Source organism: Neodiprion virginianus, chromosome 3, assembly GCF_021901495.1.
Source record: "Neodiprion virginianus isolate iyNeoVirg1 chromosome 3, iyNeoVirg1.1, whole genome shotgun sequence".
Taxonomy (NCBI): Eukaryota; Metazoa; Arthropoda; class Insecta; order Hymenoptera; family Diprionidae; genus Neodiprion; species Neodiprion virginianus.
In genome coordinates, this window is record NC_060879.1 from 8,324,429 (window position 1) to 8,332,548 (window position 8,120).

The 8,120-nt window shown below is 35.8% G+C and overlaps 1 long non-coding RNA gene across 1 annotated transcript; it reads right to left on the reverse strand.

Annotated features, from left to right (window-relative positions):
* Positions 1 to 6,537: 6,537 nt before the first annotated feature.
* On the reverse strand, positions 6,538 to 7,950 carry LOC124301456 (uncharacterized). The gene is made up of 3 exons (XR_006907485.1): positions 7,834 to 7,950; positions 7,086 to 7,167; positions 6,538 to 7,055 (listed from the first exon to the last, which is right to left on the reverse strand). It is a non-coding gene; the product is annotated as an uncharacterized LOC124301456 (long non-coding RNA).
* Positions 7,951 to 8,120: the final 170 nt, after the last annotated feature.

Genomic DNA, 8,120 nt, shown 5'->3' on the forward strand with positions numbered 1-8,120 from the left:
GAAAATTTCAAAAGATTGTTCGTATGTATATGAGCATGGCTATAGTCTGAACTACGATCATTGCATTTGCTTTAATAGCAATTATTTAAGGGACAATTGTGTAATTAAAATAATGTGAAAAAATGATACCTTGACTTTAAGGTTATGCGAAATTGCGAATTTTCGTAATATCGACATGATTGTTATCCGGACCATAGTAATATTCAGGTATTTTAATAATCTGTTTGAATTTCCTGTTTACGACAACTGGAACTTTAAAAATCACGCCAAACAGCAAGAAACACTCATTTTATGCTATTATGCCAACAGTCGCCATTTTATAATACATTGCAATAAAAATATTTGGAAAGATAGTCAAAACTCTACGCTATTGGCCACCAAAATTGGGATCCCATAATTCATCAAAACTTTTAAGAAAAAATTCTGGGAAATGAGGTAAAAAAATCAAAAGTTCCGCACACTAGAATCCCTCTCAATAAGTGCCAAGTTTAAATGTATATTTTATTCACGACATTTGAGACTATAAAAAATTAATCGCAATTAGCCTACATAAAATTAGAAAAGAGAACCAAAAATTACACGCATCTTTTTCCCATTGCGTTAGCTGCAATTTTTTGACTAGAAAAAATAGTTAAATGAAGGAACGGTCTTCAATATATATTTTTTTAAAGTATCTATTGGAACCGTTGAACAAACCCATCCCGTAGAATAAAAATCTGGTGAATGAAACTTTTGTTGTAAATTTTTCAAACGTATTGCGACCGGCATTTACAAGAATTAAACCGGAAATTTATCCGTGTGATTATTCCAACTATCGAGGACTCTTTTCCGGTAAAAGAAATCGGAACAAAAAATTCTTGAACAATTACTTGCAAGAATTTTAATTTTTTTTTTTTTTTGTCTTTATTTGTAAGACTTATCGAACACATTACGTACCCATGGATTCCTCATATTAGATAATAATTAAACGTAGACAACAGGATAAATTCTCCGCAAGCGAGATTTACGATGCGGGATATTGTGATGAAACCGAAGCGATAAAATTATGCGGTTAGAATTTTTTTGTCAAACGGAATAGATAACGTCCTAGCAACGGCATTAGGCTGTAGATAAAAAGTGTCTAAACTACACACACACACGTATATAGATCTGTGATCGGTGATTGGATGAACGGTAATAAACGGGCACTCGAGGGTATTACGTGAGTTTTTTCAAACAAGACGTCAAATCATTGCCCGGTAATCTGAGATCCTGATGGGTTGAGAGCCACGCGCCTATAGACAAGGTTTGAGTCTCCTTATCGATTTTATTGGCCAATTTTGCAGCATTGAATGATTTATTATACTCGTGGTTCCGATAATTATTAAGCATACACTCGAATGCCCGCGTAACTCGTGAAAAAAAAATAAGAAATTTAGATACCCGCGCAGGGTTTAAGAATGAATCGGTCCTACTGTCCGAATTAAAAGTTAAGTGAGAAGAAGAATCGTTTCGACAATTGTTCAGCCACGTCATTTGCGAAGATCGAGACGATGGTAAACAAGAGTGAGACAAGATCTTTACCATTTTACCTTGATCGATAGAAACGAATCGGAGCGAATTAGAAACAATACAAGCCAACATTTCATCGATCTGAGAGGATGTTTTATACTTACAATTAGGCTAGCTTAAAATGTTGAAAATTATTAAACTCTGGCGTTTTTCATCCGACTCTAAAGTCGTTGTTCGTTTTTCTTGGCGACCAGATCTTCTTAAACTATAATTTACGAATCGTTATCAAAGAATCTTTTCTGAAAGTGTTAATAAATCCTAGTTTGTATTGTTTGAATTTGCTAAGATTCATTTCGATCACACAGTAGAGACGTCGTTCCATTCGTGTTCCCTATTATTGGCGCAAGTAACGTTACTAGAAATAATTCAACGTGTATTTTTTTCAACTCTTGACTCAGTCGGTTCAGCCGATTACATTCTTAATCTCTACGTTCATCGAATGCTGCGACCACGCTATCTTTACGAGTTCATTTGACAAGCGTTAATTCGATTTTTCCCTGATTGCAGAAAGGCGGATGGATAAAAAAAAGGGCTCCAAACGATAAAAACTAAGTTGTTTAATACGATTAATAAAATTTTCCGTTCAATCAAGTACACAATCTTTTCGCGTTATGTTATTTTTAATAAGCCTCGCAACTAAACATTTTCTGTCAGAAAAACTACTCTCATTTCCACTAATGCGAATAACATTAACTTGAATATTGTACAAAATTTGCAACAAAATCTGTAAACAGAAATAGAACAGAAAGAGGAAAATAGTTGAATAAATGGGGGGGGGGGGGGGGGGGGGGGGGGGGATTACAAACTTTGGAAAAATTTTTTTACCGCACATAGCTGCAAGGAAAATTTCACCTGCGGGTGGAATGTGGGCAAAAGGATGGTCGCAAAAATCGCGTTGTTGTTGGTGGCGATATTATCGATATTATCTCGAGCACACGCTCGTCACATGTTCTTCACGAAGAAGCCACGGGCCTTGTGAATAAATACCCACCTTTACACCTGTGAGCAGGGGAAAAGCCGAGGCACTGCACGATCTAGTCAGAAATTTCGATCCACTCGAAGATTGTACAATCTTTCAGAGATGGAATTGACGCACGCGTCGATCCCTCACTTTCATCTGCGCTTGGCTGAATTAAATTATAGGCATGGTCGAGGACGTCTTTTTTATTTTTTAATATTTACAAATCTTCCTATTTTTCAACAAACCATTTCCTGTGGCATCGATTTCCCTGCAACTAAAAAATACAAGAGCGCAAGAATATCGGTGCAGAGAAGACGCAATTTTTTTCTGGTCGATAGTTGACGATCGAAGTTTGCGAATTTAGAAATTTCAAGGTTTGTTTCAAGAACAATAAGGCGATTGAAAGATTTCCACAGCCTTAAGACTCCTCTCTTCGCAAACGTACGGAAAAATTAAAACTTTCAACATTAATATTGGTGAAACGTAATTCAAGGCAGGAAAGAAACATTGATGGAAATATTGAGAACCGGTTGTTCAAATTTGAATTGAAATCTGAAAAAAAAAAAAAATAAAAAATACTTTAAAATTACTGTATAATTAGGAAAATCGATGTCTATACTGACTTAGGAAGACGGTAATTTGAAGAAATTATTTATTTGCATGATTTGCAGCACATGTTCCAAGGTTTTTTCATCTATGAAATATTATCACGATATTTTTCGAGCACGAAATTGCGCAATCAGAGAGGCGATCCATTTCAATATAAAAAAATGTCTCCACTTTAGAATACAAACGAACGTCTCACACCAATGCCGAGAGGAAACCATGAAATTTAGCATGCTGACCGACAAACAGCACGCGCGAAAAATAATTGAACTCTATTGATCGGCAAGATTGAATCGTCAGAATATTTTCGTCTTCAACGAAGGGGAGCCAATTTAATCGGAACAGCGTATGAGATGTCAAACTCTTCCGCGTCAACTGGCGAATTTAAATTATGTTGCTACGACTCGTAGCCGTCATAATTCATCGGTTAGTTAACAATAAAAAATATTTGAGAGCAGCTAAACCTGAAAAATTGGCATGAGTTGCATAATTTCCACAAGTCGCACTTGACAGTTGAAGCTTTAAGGTGGCCAGCTTGCATGAAAAAACAAATCAGTTCGCGATTATGTACGTTAATCGTGTCATCGTGGCATCAATCAAAACGATGATTTGTTCCCACGATTTAAAAAAGTATTCGCCCCCATATCAGGCTGCACGTCTCGGAACGGCGTGTTGCCAAAATCCGTATCTCTCTTTCTCTCTTTTGCTGTCTCTTTTTTGAATTAATCTTTTCGATAAGCTCCGATAATTACCGACACCTATTTGTCTGCGATGGCTTGGTAAAGATTAAAACACACAACGTGGTGGAGTTATCTAATATCGTCCAATACCGCTAATCATAGCTTAGTGTAAATTTTTCAACGTGATCATTCTGGATCTTCAATTTCAGCCTTGTCGTACCGATTTCAAGAGAGACAAAAACAAAAAAAAAATCAAATCTGTGATCAATTGTAGTTTCGAAAAAGCATTTCTACTTATCGAACAACTTCCGCGATAACAAATTCAAACTGAAACAGACAGAAGTCATACATACACATATATTTGAAGAATTCTTTGCGTCTACGCTTGTTTGTTTATTGACTTCTCTTCGCATTTATGCGTTATCATTGCAGATAACTCCGGCTGTAGGAACTCAATTGTACGATAAAATTGTCATACGAGCTTTTATTGCCAATTCATTCGGGCGGTCTCGAAGTTGTGAAAAAACAAAAAAAAAAAATAAAAATCAGAGAACTTGAAAGTAAAAACATCCACCGACGCCTGAACGAATTGAATTACCATGGAATCAGATTTTGCGAAGACGGACAGTCAAAATGTCACATTATTGACCTAGCCGAGCTGCCTGATCTGCATCTGAGTATAATATTATAATAATGTATACACCGATCGTACGCATATTGAAACGAGTGTGGGGGACTGATGTAATCGAGAATCACGTGGCGAGCGTGGGCATGTGTGTTACACGCATTTATGCATATATTGATATATTAAACGAGACAGCGGAATCGAGGAGAAATTAACCGAGGCCGCGGTTGTTGATGCAGGCGCGACGATTTGTACGATTAACGCGAACGCCGCAGCGATTCTAAATCTGAGACTGACAATACGCGACTACACCTGGACTTGTTTGTTTATACGTCAATTTGCACACGGGGTGCATCGCGGCGTGATTCCCGCGTGATTTCGAGGACGAGTAATATCGTGAAATTGATTTTCCTCACCCCTTCAGATATTCCGAGAACACGTATTTTCCCGCCCCTTCATCCTAGGAATCGCCCGAATTTCGGATCGGTTTTTTTTCTTTTTTTTGCAACCTGCTGCTCACGCTATCAACCGAAAACTTCCAAGACTTGTCTGTCAATGTAAAAAAAAATAAATAAAAAAACGTAAACAAACTTTATAAGCGACAAATGAAGATTTTGGTTATCATTCGATGCGTGGAATCAAAATTTATTCATTTAAATGTAAAATCCAAACATTTGACGACGAGTAAACTGTTTTTGTAACTACATTTTAAGAGAAAGATTATTTTCAGATCAGAATCGACGTCTCACTCTTAAATCATCGCCATTTTCAAATTCACTAACTTTGCCACAGCTCTACGCTGTAAAACGGATAAAAGTAAAACGAAATTTTTCGGTTGTTCCAAATTTTTGCTCACCGAATCAATGAGACTATTAACATAAACCCGCAACTGTGTAAACTCCTTAAAAGGTGAAGTGATGTAATTACTTTCTTGAAATGTCAATATTTTAAACTTTCGGTAGATGTACACGTTTTACGTATCTACTTCAACCAACCACCAAGTATATAACGTACGTAATGTGTATAGATTTATATTTTATATAGATATATACCACGGTGTTTCAAAAAATAAATTTTTTTCTTACTTCAAAAGTTTCTCTCAGGTATAAAAATACGCCTGTTAAAATTCGAGCTCTCAGTATTAACATTGAGAGGTGAGTCACCTCACTTTTCTATTTTCCATGAGAATAACGTGGGGAAAAACGGTTTTTGCTCCTTCTGATTTTCATAACTAGTCAACGATGCGTCGTGCAGGAAAATTCGCAGACATATTTTTGTAAAAAATTTAACGCTCTGGAAAAAAGATCACTCATCATCTTGTAATAAATATATTCTTTGAAAAGTTGTTTAAAGAACTTGAATATATTTTGAACGAGTGAATTGATCAGAAAATATTAGAAGACCATTTTTGAAGAGCGTTCAACTCTCTACAAAAACATGTACAGGCATATTTTTACACCCTAATGAAATTTTCAAACTTGTTTGGAGAGGAAAAAAAAAATTTCAAACAATCTAATACACATTTATGAAGAGTGAAATGCTAAGGGCTGCGTGATTTAATGCGTGTGCGCTGAAATTCGAGAGCAAAAGCACTTGTTTTGTCAAGTTAACCAATATTTATAAATTCAGATGACAGGTCGCCGCGATGTACGGAACCTGAGAAATATCGACAGCTGTTAGTCATATAAATTTACGATCGTTGGTCGCTCTGACAAAACAACTGCTCTGGGTCGTGTATTTCAGCGCATGCGTAATAAACCGTTCAGTCGTTAGCAATTCACTCTTTACATATCTATATACAACGCGGTCGAACCAAACTAGTTTTTGAATTTATTCTTACGCAGAATTCCAGTTCCTTCGACTCGAACGAAGCAGAATTTTCCATGTGAACACAAGCTCTTGCAAGTTATCCGATAGAAAATATCCAGTATATAATTGTCAGTCTTTGATTGAGTCGTTTCACGTATATTTTTGAAAGTTTTTTAAAGCTCATTGCGAAATCGGTGGTATATTATACATCGAGCGAAAAAAATGTAGTTTTCACTCTCGTTCCGAAAAAACGGCCGGTGTAATGTTCGTTGAAATATATACACAAATATGTAACGGGATATTAGTAAGTACGTTCGTAAGAAGTGAAAAAAATTTTCAATATATTTCAAGTTATGTGACATCGTAAAAATTTGTTTTGTATCTTTAAGAAAATCAAATGGCCGTACATGCATTTAGATTTGTAATTTCCTCCGTTACTTCAGAACAACAAAGATAGTATTGTATTCTCGTCAAAGTTAAAGGTGTATCAGAGGCCGGTTGTAAAACTGGTACAATTCTATTTTTAGTCGGTCACCAGCTGCGAATGATAACCACACCTTACAACATTTCACAACCTTAACTGAAAATTCATCGGTTGAATACTCGTATAATACAGCAATATAAGCAAAAGAAAATAATTACAAACTGTACGACTTATATATTCATAGGAACGGTAATTTATTTTTCTAACGTATACCAGATGCGTTTTGCAAAATCTATTCCAGCTGCACGGTTGATGCACATGGCCCCAAAGCAATTGGCCTCTTTCCATGCTTTTCTTTATTTCCTTCGCCTCTCTCTCTCTCTCTCTCTCTCTCTCTCTCTCTCTCTTTCTCTCTCTCTCTCTCTCTACATGTTCGTCAAAGCTGTTTCAGCTACAATATAATTCGATGATTATGCGAATCCACGGTTGTCAACATCTGGGCATCTGTAACCTAGAAGATACAGGTGTGAATATCTGCTAGATTAATTTATTACGAATATACAATGTCACTTTGAAATACACCGTAGAATGGAACTTCTGCACATGCTTAAAACCGTAATTGACTATTTATGATCACGTGCGGTTAAGGATGGTACACGCGTACAGTCGAGGGAAAAAATTAAGCGCACAAACAATGCGTGTAAATTCAAGGTCACAGCGAAACTGAGGTTAGTTTGAATTTCAATTCGCACAAACCCATTTTTTTTTTTTTGCATGATATGTTGCATTATTTGATAAGTTCCGACGAAATTGTTTTGTGCCTGAATTAATTCTCTGTAAATCACGTGATTTAATTCCGAACGATTTGAATTACACGAGGATTTCTTTCGTCGAAATTCACATGTTGAGACACTTTTTCTTTAATACTAGGTTATAGCGAAGAGGTATTCTTGCAATGAAATCAAACTTGATTAACTTGACGTTCGGAAGAATTTCATGTGTTATAGTTACTGGAAGTTTTTTAGTGAAACAGGTATCGTTACAACGACGTTCCGAAATTTTTGAAATTACTAGAAAATGTGGCATAAGTAAATGATTTTGTAGTGTGATCATAGTCGATAGTTGTCAATATTCCAGTTTCTGGCTATTACAATATTGAATCTGTCTGTTTACTTACCCACATTATTCCAGCTGAACAAAGTTTTAACATCAATTTATTGTTGCGCCAACATCAAACCACCGCAATACGTAGTTACAAAAACAATATAAGCTTATCGTTATATAAATATTATATTATAATATGGCATATTTTTGTCAAGAAAATTGTGTTTTTTTCAGCGCTCAACAGATCTGAAAAGAAACGATCGACGCATTATTTTTAATTTCGAAGTGCAGTGATTACGTAACCAAAGGTACAGGTTATAAAAGAATCCTCGAATAATCTTACAATGCGCATCATAAATA